A 21,795-nucleotide genomic window follows, 5' to 3' on the forward strand; every position below is an offset into this window, starting at 1 on the left:
TATAGTATTAGAATAATCTGTCACTGACATAAAGACACTAACAGAGCAATGGAACAAAACACAGTGCTTGTAATTAAACCCATGCCTACATTAAGACACTAAAAAGAGCAATAAGAAAAAAAAAACCCAGTCTGTTCCACAAATAGTGTTTAAAAACTGAATTTGCACATAAGAAAGAATGAAAATGGACATTGTCTTATCATCTCAAAGTAGAAAAATGACTTACACATACAACTTGAAAGTATTAAAGTCTTAGAAGTAAACATAAGGAAAAATGTTCACTGATCTTGAGAAAGACTTCATGGATATGACACCAAAACCATAGATAGGCAAAAAGCAAAATATAAAACAAAACTAGCTAACTAAATTAATAAGCCTTCCCCTCACCAAGTGAAACTAAAATGAATAAAAATACTTTTTCTGCAATAAAATCAATCAGTATATTTAAAAAGACAATTTGAAAATTGGAGAAGATATTTGAAAACCTTGAAGATAGCATACAAAATGCATAAGGAATGGAGACAAGTCAATAGTAAAAAATTATATAAATAAAATAATTGAATAGATATTTTAAAAAATGTAAATGGTCAATCCATAGGAAAAACGATGGAAATAACCACATATAAGGACATTTCTACTCAAAAATATGTCACGGCATGTACATTAAGATAGATATTATAAAAAAAGTAAAAGCCAAGGGGAATTGGCTAAGACATATTGAAATCAGAATGCTAATCACAAACGACGAGAATACAAAATGTGACTATTCTATAGTTACTCATACATAAAGGTATGAAACTTCCTCAAAAACTTTAAGGTGAAAATACTGCAAGTTCCATAAATTTCATTTTTTATCTCAAGAAGACCACCAAGATATACTGGTACATTTATGTTTCTTGCATTACTGTTAACTATACCTAAGATGTAAGAAAAAGCTAAACCTCATTTATAGATGAAATAAAAACTAACATTGAGAATAAATACAATGGAATGTGGTTTAACCTATGAATCCTTCCTGCTGCAGTCCTACTGAAGGAAAGTCTTGAATATGTAACAATATGGGTGAGCTTTGAGTATGCACCCTAAATGAAATAGACCAGTAGCATATTTTTTATCATTTCACTTAAATGAGCTTGCAGAAATAAAACTCTAGAAGCAAAGAATAAAGTGATGATTTCCAGCAACTTGAGGTTGTGATAAAATTACTATTATCTATTAAATATTTGCATAAATTTTAAATTCTGCAAAATGAATAAATTCTACAGGTTTGTTTTTGTTTTGTTTTGTTTTTTTTCTCCGGTACCGGGAACCGAACTCACGACCTTGCGCTTGCCAGGCAGGCGCTTTTGCCGCTGAGCTAAATCCCCAGTCCCCAGATTTGTTTTTAAAAAGTATGGCTAGAGACAAATGTACATGTATATTAATGATTTGAGTGAAAATATATAAAAAATGAGAAAGTATATAATAAAATTGATTAAGAGAAGATGATAGAGTATTTTTTGTCATTGATGTAAGAGGGTCAAGAAAATGAGCAATCAAGTTTTTGGTAAAAGTATGGGAATGGTAACGTTCTAAAATTATGGCAGCTTTGTCAGAAGGAGTTAAGCAATCCTTAAAACTTTGGAGGTATATATGATAGAGTAACCTGGGGATTAGTGATGTATGCATTCAAAAGGAACTATTATTCTAATGAATAATACTATTTATAAACTTTTATTTGAAAGAAAATTTAAAAAGTGGGTAAATGCCCCCATCTTCACTCCCAGTTTCTTGAAGATCATCCAGGAGAAATAAGTCTTCTTCTGAGCGAATTTAAAAATTAACTTCCTTCTATGGACTTAGACCTAATCGCACCAGGTGCAGTAGTAGATAAATTCTGTGTAACCTAGGCTTGAAATTTAAATTCATGTAGTTCTTACATCATTGTTAGAGCAATAGACTGTGAGTATCTCTGTCTTTGATACTTTCATGATGTAACAACATCATTTTCAATGTAAATCAACCAAAGTCCCCTTAGAAGAGAAATGAGAAAATCTAAGGGAGTTTGATATTTATTTGGTCTTGGTCTAGGCACAGCAGTGTTTCATTAACTCTGCCTACATTTCATGTACCAGAAAGACCCACTGAGAAACTATCAAAGATATTTCAAATGGGTATTTGTCCTGGATAATTCTTTAAAATGTAATCAGTATTCCTTGGTTGATGGGCATTTGGGTTGTTTCCCAGATTTACCTATTCTAAACTGAGCTGCTTTATAAGCATAGGTGCACATGAGTAAGTACTATGAAGTTCACAATGTACAATTTATCAATTATCATTACTCTCCTAGTAGCCTGATGTGAAACTTGTTTTCTTTAATTTCTATTTTTCCCCTTCTCTTTAGAACACAAAATAGAAAAATTCAATTATTATGAATGAATTTGAATTTTTCAGCAGATCGCTAAATTTCAAAATTTAAGTAAAGGGAAGCTATCAGGAGATTATGGTTGGATGAGAGGGAAGTGAGCAGAAGGAGTTCACTCAAGAAAGATTTCACAAAAGAGAGAATAAGAAGCACATCTGTACTGTATTTTTATTGCATGTTATACCAAAAGAAGAAATTCTCATGAAATTTTCATTAAACAATTTTTGGAATTGCAATGTAGGAATATATTGAATGAATTGAATGAATGAACATTTGATAGTATTAAAAACTGGTAATTTAATAAGGATTTGTTATTTTTCACCTATATGAAATTCAACAAGTAAAATCTTTTATCATATATAATTATAGAATTTCATTACAGAATTCAGATTACACTAAGGTATTGCTTTTATGTGTTTAAATAGTGCTAAAATAGTTATTTTCAATATTGATGTCACTTTATAAGTGCTGTATATCTATTAAGAATGCTTTGATACTTATAATTTGAGTGTAGTAGAATAACACAAATCTTTTATAAACATGTTTTTAATAGGAGATGTGAGCCTAATTTACTGTGGATTTGTTTGTTACATTGAAATGGCTAGTGTTAGATCTATTTTTGAAATATTCTTGGTATCAGCTTTGAGAAGATTCATGAAATCAAGTGTTTAACTATAGCCTTAGTTAAATTATAGAAACAGGCTCAAAGACTCCTATCACATAAATGCAACAGGACTTTTCAAAGTAAAAGGTTAACTGTTTTCTCATCAGCACACTTTCAGTTCGATTATTTTATATTTTAGAAGGATGCAGGTAGGAAGATCTCTTCATAGCCTCCAGAAATCAATCAAGAAGGTCAGGCTTGAAAAGTTCACAATTATATTGAATATATTGACATCCAAGAAAGATTAATGAGATGAAATAATGAAGGCTATAACTACTGTAATGAAGAAGGCACAGGAAATTAATAGTACTGATGGCATGATAGTGGAGATATTTACACTGCAGGCTTTTTTAAATTATAAAGGAATATATTATATATATACATAAATATGTACATATGCACATATATATGCATATATTTAAATATGAGAGTGAATGAGAGAGGGAAACCAAGTAATCCTATGTAAGTGCAGAAGAACTTTGTACATTGACCAAATTTAGGCAAAGTTGTACACTTTTTAAAACTGTTTTTAAATTGAGCAATTATATAGACTCATCTATCAACTTTTATAAACCTCAGTTGAGTAAAACCCAAGCGCTCATTTCTTCATGTAATAGTTGTGTATTTTTGTACTATAGGCCAGACTATGTGCTTAAGCCTACGGAGTATGTAAGGAAGAATAAAACTTGCAAGTTACTGCAGTAAAGTGGAAACAATTCAGAACATGATAAAGTTTGCAAGTGGGCAGTTTTTCCAGTCCAAACTGCATGCACATGTATATGTACATGGCAGTGTGTATTCATGGATATGTACAAACTGTACATCTGTATTTATACATGTATATACACTCAATAATAAATATTTGGGGCCAGGAATATAGCGCAGGGGCATAAGTGCTTGCCTGGCAAGTCTGAGGTCATGAGTTCGATTTCTGATACAAAAAAAAAAAAAAAGAATATTTGCATGAATCCTCATTCACACATGTATGCACTGTTTTGTTAATATTTTCACATATACATACATGTGAGTATTATATTTCCTGCCCTCTTCTGAGGTTTTGCTACTTCTGTGACTGACCTTGCTTCTAAAGTGATAGGATTATAATTGAAGATAAATCAGGAGATATATAGTAGGTTATGAAATCTGCTCAGAAGATCTTTGAGTGGAGGCCTTATATTTAAGTTCCAACATCTTAATGGATGTACACAAGATGGTTATTAATATTTTTTAAAAAATATGGCAGAGCATATTATGAAATACTGCTGATTCCATGTAAACATTTAATTTAAATTTTCAAACTCCAAAAGAGAACTTCACCCATGTTCCTTTCACTGTACCTCCAAATGGAATTCACTTCTCTCCCTTGTTCCTTACACATGCTCTCCTTTGCTAAAACAAAAGTGATTATTTGAAGGCTCACTTTGCCCTGATGCATTCTTATTAAATCCTACTAAATATTTTATATGTCTTCATTCACTGAGTGTAAGTTATCACACACAGTAAGCCTAATGCAATTAATTACTTTGAATTAAAATAGTCAAATTCACTCTCTTCAAAAGAGCTAAACACTTTTGTGCACTGTATTAGTGAGAATGTTAGACATTTGGCTTTATTCCCAGTTTCTGTCATTTATTTTCTCAATGAACTAAGAATATTAATTAATAAACTAATGCTATGCAAAGGAATTGATGGTTAAATGTATCCAAAGTACAATAAAACTCTTATTTCTTGGCTGGTAGAGTGGCTGTACAATTTATCAGTCAAAACAGAATGATTTAAGATGAAATATGGGTGTCCCTACAAAATCTTTTCTGAGCAAACATAGATATAAACTAGAAATGTCATTGACAAACTGGAATCACTGATATAAAGAAGTATTGAATAAGTATTAAATATATTGATAATGATGGTGGTAGATTTTTATGTTTGGTTTGAAAAGCATTGCAGAAAAATGAAAATTTTCTTTGTATTGGTATGTATAGAAGTTTGTGTGTTAATCAAACATATTCTATTTCTATTCATGTGCATGTATGTGTGTGATTTGACACAAGAAATCTGTTCTTTTAGCAGCTTGCTCTTTCACATAAGGAGTATCTTCTCTCTTTTTTAGAGTAATGTAAGAATGAATTATGTGTGTGTGTGTGTGTGTGTGTGTCTGCATTGAAGCTCTTAGTACAGTAGCATTCTTTTTGTCATTGATTATTACTTTCTCTGCATATAGGCACCACTTTGTACGAATCAGTGATAATTTATTGCTATTATGTGTTGGCATACATGACTTAAATTTAATCTTTAATTGTATTTAAGGATAAATTTAGAGTTAGGGTTGTAGTTCAGTGGTCGAACATTTGCCAGGCGTACATAAGACTCTGATTTTGACTCCTGACCTAAAGAAGAAAAAAAAAAAGATAAGTTTAGCTTTACACGTTAGGCGCTGGGGATTTAGCTCAGCGGCACAGCGCCTGCCTGGCAAGCGCAAGGTCATGAGTTTGATTTCGGGTACCGGAAAAAAAAAACAAAAAACAAAACAAGAAAAAAAGCAAAACAAAACTTTACACGCTAAAACAAAACCTGTATATCCATGAATGGAACCTTTTTCTATGATTTAAAATCTACATATATTTATAAACTATCAATGAGTAAATAGGAATGTTAATGTACATACAACACAGTTCACATAACTATCAATATATCTCAGATTTTAATAGATTTATCTAAAAAATTAATAAAATTTAAGGCTGTCCATAACTAAGAAAACATAAAAGTGGGACTGGGCAGTGTATTCATTTGAAACTGTATGCTACCTCCTTAAAGATTCTCAAAAGAAATAGCAAAGAGGTAAATGCAAATGTTTAAATAGATATGACAAATGTTTTATTTTCTTTTCTCTTATTCAAATCTTGTTCTACATTTTGAAATCATTTACATAAGAGTACCTAGTTTAAAAATGCTGTAGGCTTTACAGATTGTATTTTATTTCTATCCTCATCCACAAAACCCATTACACATATTAAGTAGATCTTTTACTTTTTCATTTTCTACTAACTTGTTATCAGTTCTAATTCCATAAAGAATACTATGGTACTTGATTGCATCATATTTTTCTAATTATTTTATTTATCTTGAAGCACAATAAACAAAGTTTGAAATTAACCCCTGATCATTTTTCACACATTATAATTTTACTTTTGTGGGTCGGAATAGAACATTTGCCTATCAGTACACAGAGCACCACAGGTTTCATCTCTAAAACTGTGAAAAGAGTCTATAGTTGCTTAATTTAAAATGAAGTTTGTATTAAATAATCTGAAAATGTTTCTAGTTCTGTGAGTAAATAAAACACTAGGAAATTTATTAGTTATTAACTGTACAAAGTTTAAACTATATTTCAAGTTTGTGATATTATATTAACCAATGCAGCTACAATGTAGATACAACATAGGAACTAAAACTATGTATATTTTCTAGCAAGTTGCACATATCAATGGGCCTTTGGAGTATTGTATATTTTTATGACAGAACTTACCATTGTTAGAGTTAATAAAGCTATAAAGCATCATTTTAGGATCACAACTTTTCATGTAATGTGACAAAAATCTTAAAAACCATAGTTGATTTTGAAGAAGTTAGAAACTCTCTGATCAGTAATTCATCAGTACTTTGGAAATGGCTAAAATTTTTAAATGTAGAAGTGGTTTACTTAGGATCAAGCTTAAGTCACCTGTTTCATATTCTGTAACACAAAATGATAGAATACAATTTTTAAAATAAGTTTATTTTATTTTTATCTAGCTATAGTAGCTGTGATGATAGCTTTGATATTTTGCCATCCAGAGTGGAATTTGATTGATGTAATGTTAGTGGTTTAAGTTACACAATAATAGCATCTGGAATAGATACAAGCTTCAAACTGAATGAGATTGTCCTTTCATACTATAGAAGTTTAGTATACTAAATATATTGGAATACACATATATCCTGTATTATAGAAATAACTTTTTCTCTTTAAAGTGCTTATTTACAGGCCATGTAAATATAAATAATTATTGGTCAAAATATTATGCTAGTTTTAAAGTCTTACTAGAGGCTTAGAAGAGGATTTATTAATTAATGTCATGAGAATAGCTCATTACAATGTGAAACTTTCCATTAGTCAGATAATCAATGTCCACTGAAGCAAAATGACAAAAAACTATAGGTTGGAAATGGTTATAAAGAGGGGAAATTAAGCAAAAGAACAAAAAGCAATAATGTGTACACATCTTGCCTGAAGAAAACTTTTTCTTTTTAATCAGATGCATTGATCATATTTTCAGATGCTCACACACAATGACCAACAGTTAAAGAAGGAAAAGTTTAGCTCACAGTTCTAGGACATTCACTACATGCTCAGTAGGCTGCAAGGCAGAAAATATGCTAATAGAGCTTGGCTTCTTGTATGGCATCTGGGAAGCAGAGTAGGGGAAGTTTGTCAGAGCAGAAAGAGCCAGGGACCATATAAAGTCCCCAAAATCAGAGCTCCTTAAAAAATACCTAATCTCTAACTAAAGGCAATAAGAAGTTCATAAGTCTGCCAACACAATACAAATATTTTGTGTAAAATGGAAAAATAATAATCCCTTTACGCAAATCTCAACATTTTCAGCATTCGTCAAAAGGTCAGCTTCTTTGTGAGACTCAAGGCAAACTTGTACCTAGTATGAAGTCCTTTAGCTCAGTATCTGACATCAAGACCACATAGTGTTAAAATGTTTGGGCCACCCCAAACTTTTGTTCTTACTGGTTGCAAACAATATTGACCCTATCTTAGATTGGCTCCACTTCCAGACTCCTAGTTGGATGTAACACTTTCCTACCATCTCCACCAAAAATATCACTTCATTCCTAAAGATACATCCACTGCCCCCTCAAGTGCTCCTTAACTGATCTGTCAGGCCTTCCTTTGAAATCTGAGTGAAAACTTTTGTGATACCACAGGTATTACAACCTACCTTCCAGTAAAACAATCATTAAGTTGATTGGATCAATGTTGGCTGCCAGCCAACTCAAAAATATTTGGAAATTGTAAAACATTAGATGGCTAAGGTAGTCTCTGACTGCCTTGAACCTGCCATGTGTGGAGACTTTTCAATTCCTGAGATGTCCTCAAAGCACTTTTCTGCCTTTTCCTTCACAAATTACTTTCTTTCCTTTTTATTTTGTTAATTTATTTTTAGAATAAAAGAAGGAAAACATTAACAAACAAACATCCATTTACAAAACAGCATAAGAACAATACACGCAATACAAAGTTACAGACAAAGTGGTAGGAAATTAACAATGGTTGTTGTATTACATATTGATATCTTCAAAGTGGTTTCTCAGGAAAACAAATATAGACATGCAAGATTGATCAAATAATTAGTCATTCACTTTTCCCTTCAGTAAGGTGATAGAAGTCAGTAGTACAACTATGTTAACTATCCTGTATATACATACATACATAACTTCCCCTTCTTTCTTTCCTCTTTTCTCTCATCCCAGGTTCTCTTTACTTTTGAGCATTTTCCTTTCTTTTCACAATGTCTGTCATACCTCCTAAATTTTATTCACTCTTTCAGGTTACTTTCTTTCAATGGGAGTAATCTCTTTAGTAGCTATACCTTTTTCAGTAGCTATACCTCCTTTAGCCTCAATGTCTTGTGTTTTTTGCTGGGCCAAAATTAAAGATTTTCATACTTTTCAGTTCTGGTTTTTGTCCCCGAGTCTCACTGTAAATCTGGCCAAAAAAGCAGACAGCCATACCCTAAATGTTGAAATATCTTGAAATTTCTTCCTCTAGATTAATTAGTTCACTATCTTTAATCTGAGTCTCCTTCAAAGTCAGGAAATGAAATATGTATTTATGTTTACCAGAGTAAAACACACAGAGCCTCTAACATAAATGACAAGTGAGTCCTTGTTACAAGCTGAAACCTTCCGAGCCTTGCCTTTACGCTGTGCATTGCAATCGGTATTCTGATTTTCTGAGCTTCTTAAAACACCCTAGGCCTTCTCTAGTCTCTATCTCAAAACTTTTGCAAGCTCCTTCCACAACCACATTACAAAGGCGTCTCAGCCTCATGGTCATGTGCAGTCATGGGAGTGGCCCCACACCCAGTACCAAATTATTTTTATATTTTCAGCTTTCCCATTGCAGATCCATAATGTCTCACATCTACAATTTAAAGGAGGAGAATTTCAATTAACTCATAGTTTCAAGAGATTTGGGACATAGTAATGAGGCTCAAAGACAGAAAAATCATGGTTCAAAAGAGATGGCAGGACAAGTCTTTTTAGTTCATGGCAGCTGGGAAGCACAAGAGTGGAACAGTGCCAGAGGAGATGGGTTGAGGGGCAATATATTTAAATATACATTTGTTCCAAAGCAGTACCACAATGACCTGCACAGACACACCCACAAGCATGCTTTAATAATCTCCTAGGCATTTCTTAATACAATGAAGTTGACAAAGCAGGACTGATAGTTACATTAGGGTACGCTTTTAAATAACAAATGCTATATAGAAAACTTACTATAATTTCTGAGACTTACAAAATTTAACACAAAGTTACTCTGTTCTTGTAAGATAACTTGGACTATTTATACAAAGTATAACTGTGTGATATTTATGCCAACTTTTAAAAATTCTTCTATTTTCATAGGTGGAATCCTTGTAGAAAACTGATGGTGACACTTGTTTTTCCTAGCTGTCTCTTCCTTTTTGGAAATCAGTACTCACAAAACTCAGAAACATGCAAAAGATGGAAACAAGATCCATACCTATCACCACACAAACTAGAGTCAAAATGGATTAAAGATGTAAATATTAAAACAGAAACACTTAACCTCCTGGAACACAAAGCAGTTAAAATCTTGAAAACATAGGGGTTGGGAGAGAGTTCATGAACAAAAACCAAACTGCACTAGAAATACTTCAAAGAATCAACAACTGGGATCTCATCTTATTGAAAAGTTTTTGCACACCTAAGAAATCACCAACAGAGTAAAAAGAAAATCCACAGATTGAGAAAAACTTTTGGCCAACTGTCCCCTGCACAAAGGACTTCTATTTAGATCATATAAGGAAGTTAAAAAAATCAGGCCCCCAATATTCCAAGACCAATACAAAAATGAGCATCTGAGATGAACACAAACTTCTCTAATAAAGAAATACAAATGGCAAATAAATACATGAAAAAAATGTTCAACATTATTAGTCATTCAAGAAATGCAAATTAAAACAACACTGAGATTCCATCTCACCCCAGAAGAAATGGCTATCATCAAGTAATGAACCAATAACAAATGCTAGAGGCACTGTGAGGAAAAACAAACACTTTTCCACTGTTGATGGGAGTATAGACTGGTGCAACCACTGTGAAGATCAGTCTGGAGATTCCTCAGTAAACTAGGACTAGAGATCATTCAACACAGCTCTTTTCCTTTTGGATGTTTTTCCAGAAGAACTGAAAATATCATACCACAGTGATATATGTCAACTTGAGTAAGAAATGACCAACTAAATTGGCTTTGTGTGGTTCTGGGTGTGGAAGACCCAGTCTAGGAAGAATTGTCACCAGAATGATAAAAAAGGGAAACAGAGAAAGAAGATTCCCTTCTCTTTCTTCAGAAGAGCTCTAGTCTTTTCTGTCACCTTGGATGTCACCTCCTGGCTTCCAGCACAGACTCTTCAACCTCTACAGTTTTTGTAGAGAGGACTTGATATTATAAAATAAAGAATCAAAAGGAAATTCAGAAAATAAGTTAGCAACAATGAGGTCAATTTAATTGAGACATCAAGGAACACATTAGTAACAGTTGTTAATATAAATACTGAACTACAACTAAATTGGAAAAGTATTCAAAATGAAGCACAAAACAACAAAGATAGAAAAATATGAATGTATACAAATATAATAGAGAAGAGTATGAAAATCAAATTTTTAAATTCAGCAAATTTAGCATTTAGGACAATGTGGACAAAAAAAATCCAGTACACATTTATCAAAATGAATAAAAACTGAAAATGCCAAATGTTGTGAAGGATGTGATACTATAAAAATGAGTACAAATTCATAAACGCCTTAGCCATTTAACATTTGAAGATGTTCATTTTCTAAAATATTGCAAAAAATTCCTGTTATTTCATAATATTCTACATTGTATTTTGTTCAAAATATTATTGAATAACCTTGTGAGACGTGATGAGACACAGATAAATCACATTAGAAAGAAAAAGTATAATGAACCACTCATCCTACCAAATCCAAAGATATTACAAACCGGTAGTAGTTACAATTGTGTTATTTGGCATTGTGAAACATTCACCAGAGAAAGGAACAAAATAAGAAGTCCAAAAACCTCTGTGCATTAATTGAAACATATCAAATGAATGCATTAACACTACCATGCAGAAATTGCTATTTATCAAGTTAAATTGGTCCACTATAAGAAGGATATGACTTTAATTACTTCACAACATATAACATGGTAAATATGTAATGTAACATTCTAACAATGATTTTTAACCCTGCAGAAAAAGGAAAAAAATTTAAAAGTTGAAATATTTGGTAGTATCATAGAAAAAAAACAAGTTAAAATATTACAGGAAAAGTAAGAAGCAAATGAGTAAAAAATAGATTTACAGTATATACTACAACTAAAATTCATGTGTGGGGCTTGCTGGGGCATGCTAGTGATCCCAGCATTCAGGAGGCTGAAGTAGGAGGATTGCTGCAAGTTTGAGGCCAGCCTTGGCCACACAGTGAGTTCCATTCCAACCTGAACTACATAGCAAGATCTATCTCAAAAAAAAAAATATATATATATATATATTTTTTTTTGAAAGAAAAAGTATAATGAACCACTCATCATAACATGGAATATGAGATCCCTGAAAATCAGCCCGATAGAGGATTATCACTTAGTAGCTACCAAAACTCATTATTTCTCCACATAGCCACAATGCTAAAGGAATGTTTACATTTATTAGGTCTCTACATTATCATTTATAGTATTATTTAATAATTGAGTTGTTTATAACACCCTATGATGATTTAAATACTTGTTCCTTCCAAAATGTTCAACAGAATAAGCCAAATGTCGGGTGCAGCTAATTATTACCCAAGTCTTCGAACAAGAGAAACATGAAATGAGCAAAATATGTACTGTCCATTATTCTAAAATTCCTCAAAGTGTCATACTAATTTCAAGATTTTTCCATTTCACTTTTTGGGCTTCTGAATTAAGAAAATTATTATGTAATAATTTTAGATGTAAAAACGGGAAGAATAAAGAAAAATAATTCATAAATTGACTAAATGACTCCTTGGATCCTAGTTAAGGAACATTTCATTCTTATCATTTTTTCTCATATCTTACTTTGGAAAACATTTAACATAAGTAAAACATATTTACAGGTCAACATAGTGTCTGTGGTATTTGGTACCCAGTTAGCATTTTTACTGAACTCTTGTGTTAACACTTTCAGAAATAGACTCTTATTAATTACCAATTTAAATCCATACTTTGATAACATGATCACTATTAAATGGTCATTTCAGTAGTAATCGCTCTTACAAAGAGCCATACTTCACTCTCGGGATATTTCTATGTTAATAATTAAAGTGTGCATGTACACAACCTATTTGTCATGGTAATTAGACAGCATAAGACAGTAACATGATTCTGCTCTTGATGAAAGACACCGTTCTATTTCATTGCTATTTTCAAAGCATTTTTCTTCTCTTAATCTAGTCTAATTAGAGGAAAGTGGTTATTTACCTGTCATGTAAAAATAATAATTTCATATCTTAACAGTAATCTGGGGAGGCATGATTGGTAAATTTGCTGGTTCATTCCATAGAAAATACTGCATAGAATTTATTGCCATCATTTCATTAGTTCTGCAAAATCTACTAGCAGTAGCATCGTTAAGAACTAAGAGCATTCCTCTGTGCATATTCATCTTTAAGAAAGCTGAAATGCAAAATTTGTACATTTTATCTCTCCATCTCCTATTTTCCTACAGTCTACCCTGTTTCACAAACAGATAACTAACAAAGCAGAGCAGTATGTCACGAAATAGTATCCCTGGGATGGTAGTTTTATCACAATTAGGCTAGCTGTGGAATCCACAAAAAAAATACTTTACCCTCCCTGACACATAGTTTTTCTCTTGAGAATTAAGTACACTGTCATCCTCTGGCTTTAGACTTTGATCATTTTATACTGAGAAATATGAAAATGTCTCATAAAAGAGAACTGTAAGTGAAAACTCACAATGCCAGAAAATCTGCTTTGGTTTTGTCTGATTAATATCCCATATTGATTGAGTGTTTGTTTAATATTAAGTATGTTATAGTGTCACTATGTTACACTATTTGAAAGGAGGCAAGTATAGGACAGTTTACATTTCTTTCACAGAAAACAATTATTTAATAAATTATGTGAAAAGCACAGAACAGTGGTGAGTGGTGTAAGAATGTTTCATCTCCCCAAGAAATTCACAATGTGTGCTTCATATAGAGAAGGATGGTGATCTAGGAAGTTCCCATGCCCACCCACATACATATATAATTTTCCATTTTGAAGTAATGCTGTGCTACAAAATTAGAAAAGAAAATATATATCCTAACAAGTTTTCAATATTTTGCTAGAGTGTTGAAGAATACACTACATATTTCATAGTCTACTGAATATGTTTGAATTTATTTTTATCATATATTCATCAAGCAATCAGAACAACTAAAATTCCATGTGCTCAACCAGTAAGAAATTTTTAATAAGATATCCAAAGGTATGAAGCCTTATGACTTTTGCAAATTAAATTAAAACTGTAAAATTATACCTACTAATAACATGTAATGGCAATGGTGGCATTGATGTTAATCTGTGTCTTTTGCCTGTGGCTAAAATCATTATAATTTTCTTTATGTATTGATTTCTCTCTCATCTGTGTGTTTTGTTAGAAGCTCTTGTCAACTGTATTTGAAGTAGATGTCTTGATTGGTCTAAGAACGGATTTCTCAGAATTGAGGTTACTGACAGTTTCTGATGGATATTCTTCTTTTGGTGAAAGGACTGATTTGTGTTTTGTTGGATGTTCGACTGCATCCCTGTCTCTCTCCACCAGGTATCCGTATTGTGTTTTAATTGTGAAAGCCAAAAATTGTCTCCAGATATTACCAGATATCCCTTTAAAGGAAAATCATCATGAATGATGAAACATTGATAAGGATAATCCAAATTTTCTTGCCACTGTTTAGCTCAGAAAGAGGCAATTACATGAAAGATGGTTTATGGAAAGATTCTGAGATAAGAGACCCAAGTGGGAGACAGTACTTTTTCCTCCTTTGAACATTGGAATATCTGAATGTGGTACCTGGCACAACAGTAACCATCATTCTTGCAATATGATGATAAATTTGAAATTCTGGATGAACAGACCCTGGTACCCTAAATTATCAGGTAGCTGAATGTGCCACTATAGACATCACATGGTCTTTTTCTTTAGTATGATAGATATTATTTACTTAAGGCAACATAAGGGGTGTTTTGTTATTCAGGAAAAAAAATGTGTCAATGTTAGAGTAAGGATATGTAAAGTTTGGGTTTTATAAAAATTTTCTTTAACATACCAAAGAGAAAAAAAGTCTCAAATCTTAAAAATCAACAACAAAGCTATCTGCATTATTTTACCAGCATTTGGCTTTGCAGAGTTTCTTAAGTGAAACAAATAATCTTGTCACCAAAAGTCAAAGTGATTAATACACATTTGAAAATCTTAGATATAAGATCTATTAAAGAATCTATCTATCAATCATCTATTTATCTATCTATCTATCTATCATCTATCTGGAATTATTAGTTATATACCTTCTGGTATTATGCTATAGAAGTGATTTTTACTTTTCCCATAGCTTTGAATTCCTTTCCCCAATGCTAGCTGTTTTTAGTCTGACTTCAAGGTTCATAACTTATTTTTCTGGATTAGTTCTACCACATATTGTTGAAATTCAGATACATCACAAGCCAGTCTACCATAGCAAAATGAATCATAGTTCTTCATGGTCTCTAAGCTTAAAAAATGAATTTTGAGGAAGAAAAAATTCCCTTGTCTTTTCAGTAAATTGTGACCTTTAACTTAAAACAAGTACTATCTTCCAGATGATATTTTTCATCTTCTGTATCCCAATTGATTAGAGAAGAGAAACATACACTTGCTTCTGTAAAAGACCAACAATTTTATATAGCACATTTTGTTTTGTTATCTCAATAAATTATTCACCATTAGCGAGATTGTAGATTGATCACCTAAATGATGCAGGAGTATAACATTAAATTTAGGACTATGGAGAATCTGACACATAGACCCTTTTTCTGCCTCTTCATTAAACAATGTCTACAATCAGTAATTATTATTAATTCATTATTAAGATTTGCTTCATAGTCTCTTATTAAAGGTAAATCTTTTATAAATTTGTATAGATGTACATTTTTAAAATGCTGTTGAACTGAACTGCTCCATTTTTCCTGACCCTACATCTTATCTTTCTGGAGTACACCTGTTAGTGCCCTAAAAACAAACAAAAAGATTTGACACACAGGACCACTGTGCTATAATGATTTGATTTTTCACTGTCTCTCCCATCTTTGATAACCTCTTCTCTTTTCTATACACAGTGTATGTCATGCTCAGGATTGAAAATAACACCTTTCTAAATAACAGAAATTTCTGTTCTATCTCATTTTGTCATACTTCCTTGGTAATTCCACCTTGCTTACATCCAATTTAGACTTGTCTCACACTAAATTTTAATCTAAATAGAGAAACAAATGACCTTCTTGTCTATCCTCTTTAATTGCAACATTGGGACCCTCAGCTGAACATGCAACATGGCCCACTCATATTCTTGCTTGTAATACTCCATTTCTACTGGGTTTAAGAACTTCTTTTCATGTGCTTTATGCTCTCTAAACCCACATTTCCCTCTACCCTGCTTGAAGTTGCCAGGCATTACCTAAATATCCAAGAAAATAAAACAGAAGATTCCAAAGATGGCCTCTGCCGCTTCTATCATTTAACATCAACATCACCCCATCTCCTGCCAGTTGTTCATTTCAGCAGAGGGCAAAGCACTAAATAGCTGCAATCACAGCTACAGCTATTCAGAAGGCTGAGATAGCAGGCGAGGCAAGTTCAAAAGCAGCTTCAGAAATTTAGCATAAACATACCTTTAAAGGAAATAAATAGGGCTTTGGTTGTACATCAGTATGAAGGTTCTGGGTTCAATTTTTCCAGTACCAGGGGATAAAAAGCTCATTTCACATTCTTGATGTTATGGTTTCTGGCTGAATCTCCCCCTCAAAACCTCAGGCAGTCTTGAGACAGGCTTCTAGAGTTTGTGATGGATCCATAGTCAAATGCTGAGATTATGGTTGAGTACTGCATGTGTCCTGGGGCGGGTAGTTTGTATACTGTATAAGGGAGGGAAAGAGCCAAGCTCTCATCAGCTCCCCCCACCCCCATTTTGCTTTTGGTGCTTTTGCTGTTTTCCATTGTCATGAACCATTGCCTCTGTGATGTAACACTTTGCCTTGGAGCCAGCCCAGTATAGACTGAAATCTCCGCAAACTGTGAGCTAAATGAACCTTTCCTTCCTTATTTTTGGGCATTGGCTATTTGTTTCAGCAACACGGGAAAAGTAACTAAGACATCTGCACATCTAAGTGCCCTGGAAACAAAGATATTCAGGAGATCAATCCAAAAGCCTTGAAGTGATTCCGGACTAATGCTTATATCTAATACCTGTGTCACTGTCTTGGTTACTTTTCTCTAGTTGCTAGGACAAAATACTCAATGCCCTAATTAAAGAGGGGAAGGTTTATTTAGCTCACAGTTTGTGGAGAATTCAGTCCACACTTGGTTGGCTCCAAGGCAGGGTGGCACATGGCATAGGGCAACAGTTCATGGTGGAGGCAGATAGCAAATGCAACAACAGCGAAAGGGACGAGCAGAGGCAAGCAGCCTCTTTCCCTCCCTTACATTGTATGCAAATTACCTGCCCCAAGGCAGATGCAGCAGTCATGCCCTAATTCCAACTTTTGACAGTGAACCAATCAAAACTCTAGAAGCCCGCCCCATGACTGCATGAGGCTTTGGCGGGACATCCAGATACAAACCATCAGTCACTTATTTCAGACTATCCTTTTGACTGTACTTTTAAAACTTAGGAAAAAGCTGATGCCTAGTGTGTGTGTGTGTGTGTGTGTGTTTGGGATTAAAATCAGGGTCTTCACCCTGAGCTACATTGCCAGATCTCTCTCTTTCTTTTTCCTGGTTTGAGACAGGAACTCCCTTAATTGCAAAATTGCCCACTTGAAGCCAGAACTTGCAATCCACTAGCCTTAGACTTCTACGTTGTGGAAGTACAGTATAATGATGCCTAATTATTACTTCTGCCCCTAACGTCTTATTTTCCTACTCTGTTACTGAAACAACAGTTAATCTAGTGAGTTTTCACACTACTTCTTCCTTCCACAAGTTGTATTCTCAGACTGGGGACATAGCTCAGTGGCATAAGGACCTGCCTGGCAAGTGTAAGGTCCAGTTCGATTCCCAGTACCAAAAAAAATGAAAAAGAAACCAAGTTGTATTCTCAATTCAGCTGCTGTAGAGCCTCTTTTTAAAAGCTTTCTGAAACTTAATTTTTTTCTAGTAATTTCTTCCTATACTTATAATCTTTTCTTTTGATGATATGAAATGTATTTTTGGCCCAGCTTTCTTTACTTTTTTTTTTCTTTCACATAGCTGTTTCATTTAGCTGCTTAGTGTTTGCTGATGAGATTTTTCTACATTCTTTGCTCTAGTTATAATCCCACTACACACATTTCTAGAGAGGAGTATTTTATTACATGGTCACAGCTTTGCAGATCTCCAGGAAATGTTTATTTTTAATAATATTTTCTTTTCCAAATTGTCTATCATATCAGATAACACTTATATGCTTCATCTTATTATCATCTTAATATCAAATATCAAAAATCAAAATATTTATTCTTTAATTAAGAAATATTTACTATCTGGTGTGTGCCATTACTGTGCTAGATTCTGGAGATATATTGATGTACATTGCAAGGTTTCTGACCTCAAGAATAGCTGTATGATAAAGATAATCCTAATAGATATTGTAGATAATATAGTAACTATGAAGTTTCATGTATTTCGGTGGAAGTAATGAGGTGGAGCATTATAAAAGATTACTTTTTAAGAAGATCCCTTTAGAATTCCATGCTGAAGAATAAATAGGACCTCATTAGGCACATTGTACAAAAAGAAAAAGAAGGGCATTTTGGATAGGCAGCAAACAAATGGCCCTGTATTGAGCAAAGGGCATAATATGAAAGGAGTTGGCAGGGGATGAGATGGGAGAGGCTGCTATCCTATCTCATATCTTTTCTCTAACAGCACTTCATTGCTGAATAGCATAATGAGAAAGTCTTCTTTCAGTGTTTCCTATCTAATTCCTTCATTGTTTTTGAGATAATAGCCTGCATTTCTTCTCCATCGCCATTTTCTGTTATCTATTACATGTTGTACTTATTTATTTCAGACTATAACTTCAAGAGGGCAGTGTTCTGCATTTACAATGTACATGATCCTTCCCAAATCTTTAGTGGTAATGCTCATAATTAGTCACTTTCTTTTTAATGGATTCACTAAGAACTAGCACTTTAATCACTGGAAAAGAAGTGCCTACAAATCGCCTGCAGCAAAAGGGAAAACTTGCAAGCCACTGTCATTTTAACTAATGAAAGGGACACAAGGAAAATACAATCCTTTAAAGTTATGAGCAACTTATTCCTCATATTAGAATTGACCCAAAGATTTGAGTTCAAGCTAAGACTATATCTTCAATTTTCTAATAGCTACTTGCTTTAACTCTTTGCTTTGTTCACTGAAATAACCTGGCAGAATTTATGTCAGGCACTGCAAATTAGTATTTTAAAAACTCAAGTAGAACATACTCTATTTATGTCCAAAATACAGCATCAGTTATTTTTTATAAAGGTAGTCATTATTAACAAATTTTTTGAAATGCAGATTTTAATAGCCATGGTATATATTTTATTATTCCACAACTCTATTACTTATGCAATTAATATCACTGAAATCATACGAGCTCCTTGTTAAAAACACATATTTTAATAAGAACTTGTTTAGTTCTGTAAGTCTAGCCATAGGAAAAAAAGGCTTACCCAAGATTAACAGATGCAAAAAGCATCTGCATACTTAATTCAATTCATTTCTTAACATAATCTCATGTTTCAAATGCTTAGTAAGAAGTCCTACATGTTTAATGAAGTGCTTAGATTTGGATTAGCCAAGGAGCATTTACTTTTGACATCTTTCATAAAAGAAAATTTTGTTTCACCGTACGGCATCTTCTCAGAAGATTTTCACAAATGTGAGTACCCAACATTTCATTTTGTTTCCATTTGCAGGCCAAAATTGATTCTCCCTTCATAATTCTATTACTTTTATGTACTCTGTGGAAAATTACATTAAATATTTGGCAAACCACAGGAGTAATGAAAAATGCCATTGACAAATTATCATGCATATTTCTACAGATGCTCATAAACACCATCTTTAAACTGAGTATTCCTTTAGCAACTTTAATTGATTGACATTTTGAAAATAGATATACAAGGATTAGAAAACTGTTTTAAAATATATCTCTATCTGAGTCTATATATGTATCTATCAACATCTACCATCATCATGTATTTAGAGTAATACACAGCTCAAATTTAGTTGCAAATTTACAAATAAGTGAAATAGTTCATTGACATGTTAAAAGACCACACAGTTGCATAATCAGCATTCTTTGCTCCCTAATTCAATTCAGTGAAATGCAGTTGTCTGGTACTTTTTGAATTTGTTGTCTCTACTCTTGTTGTTATATAAAATCCACAAAGCAAAAGAAACAAAATCTTGGTTCTTGTAATATACATTGTAACAAATCCCTGTTAGTCTAGTGAAATAACACTTCCATACTTTCTTTTCTTTTTCTTTTTCTCTTTTTCCTATGACTATTTTCATACCCTTAGTTCTTTAAGAGCCAGTAAATGAGAGCAATAAAGATCTTCTGGTAAGCTAATTTAACAGATGGGTAGAAATTATTACTTTTAGATCATTCTCTTCTTTAGATGATGGGAGTTTTCTGTTTTTATCAAGTCTGTCAATTCGACCTCCATAATCATTACAGGAAACATTTTAGTAGTCACACTGTAAATATGTACTGTACCACATAATTGTTTTATTACATAGACAAACATCAAACTATAAGTTAGGTGTTGGATATGACTGCTAAAATAACTGGATCAATGTTATGAAACTAGCTTAGACACTTGTGCTTATTTCATGTGTATTTGCTTATGTAGATTTTTAGGCATCTGTTCACATAACATATGCAGTCATACATAAACTTTACATGTTTTAAAATCAAGTACATCAAGGAGAAAACACACTTGTATTTGAAATAATGCATATATTTTTTGGGCTTGCTAATTCACTGATTGGCTGGATGCTTATTAGAATAAAATATTTAAAATATTTTTTAGAATTTCATGAAATTAATGACTTTTCACAATTTGACTAATGAGATAAAATTAATTCTCCCTTTAAATAGGAACAGTTTCACATTGTCTATTGTACCTTTCAGATTTTATTTACTCTTTCAGGTACTTATACAAGGGAGGAAATATGATCTTTACACATGTGAATCTGATTTATTTCACTAATGAATATGGTCTCTTGTTGCATCTATTTACCTGTAGAAATCTCTAGTTTATCTTTCTTTATAGCTGAGTAATACTCCACTGTATAAAAATAGCACATCTTTTTTATCCATTCCTCAGTTGATGGACATTTGGGTTGTTTCCATGATTTAGCTATGACAAGTTGTGCTGCTTTAAACATAGAAGCACATATATCACTGTGTTATGATATTTTCAGTTCTTCTGGAAAAATTCCAAGGAGGGGAATAGCTAGGTTTAATGGGACCTCTAATTCTAGTTTACTTAGGAATCTCCAGACTGATAGATATTGTGAAAGGGAAAAAAAACTACTCAAATAGGATAGAGCAACTGAGATGAAGACAAGGAGAGGAAAAAGAAAGAAGAGCAAAAAATATGTGTGTGTATGTACAGGATAGCTACGATAATTGTACTACTAATATCTGTGGGTTTATTAAAGGAACTGTCAATGTGTAATTGTTTGATCAATCTTTCATGCCTATATCTGGTTATATGTGCTATCATTTTGAAGATGACATGTAGTATAACAACCACTGTTAATATTCTATCACTATGTTTTGAAATTCTGTATTATTTTTATTGATCTCTATGCTGTTTTGCTTATGTATTTATTTTGTTAAAAAATGAAAAACAAAATTTTTATGCATAGATAAAGATAGCTGGAACAGGTGTATTGCTGATGTATGTAATATATTGAGAAGAATAGTCAATGCTTAAAATTTTCTTTTCTCTTGAGCAATTTTGCACGCTTGAATTTGGTAATCAGAATTACTGGTCTGAAAACAATATGCAGTATAAGAACCATTACTGAACTCTTATCATCTTGTATGGTGAAGCTCTTCATCATTTCTAATGTTTTCTTTCTTTATTTATTTATTTTTT

Source organism: Chinchilla lanigera, unplaced genomic scaffold (genome assembly GCF_000276665.1).
Source record: "Chinchilla lanigera isolate Chin_1 unplaced genomic scaffold, ChiLan1.0 scaffold00003, whole genome shotgun sequence".
NCBI classification, from domain to species: domain Eukaryota; kingdom Metazoa; phylum Chordata; class Mammalia; order Rodentia; family Chinchillidae; genus Chinchilla; species Chinchilla lanigera.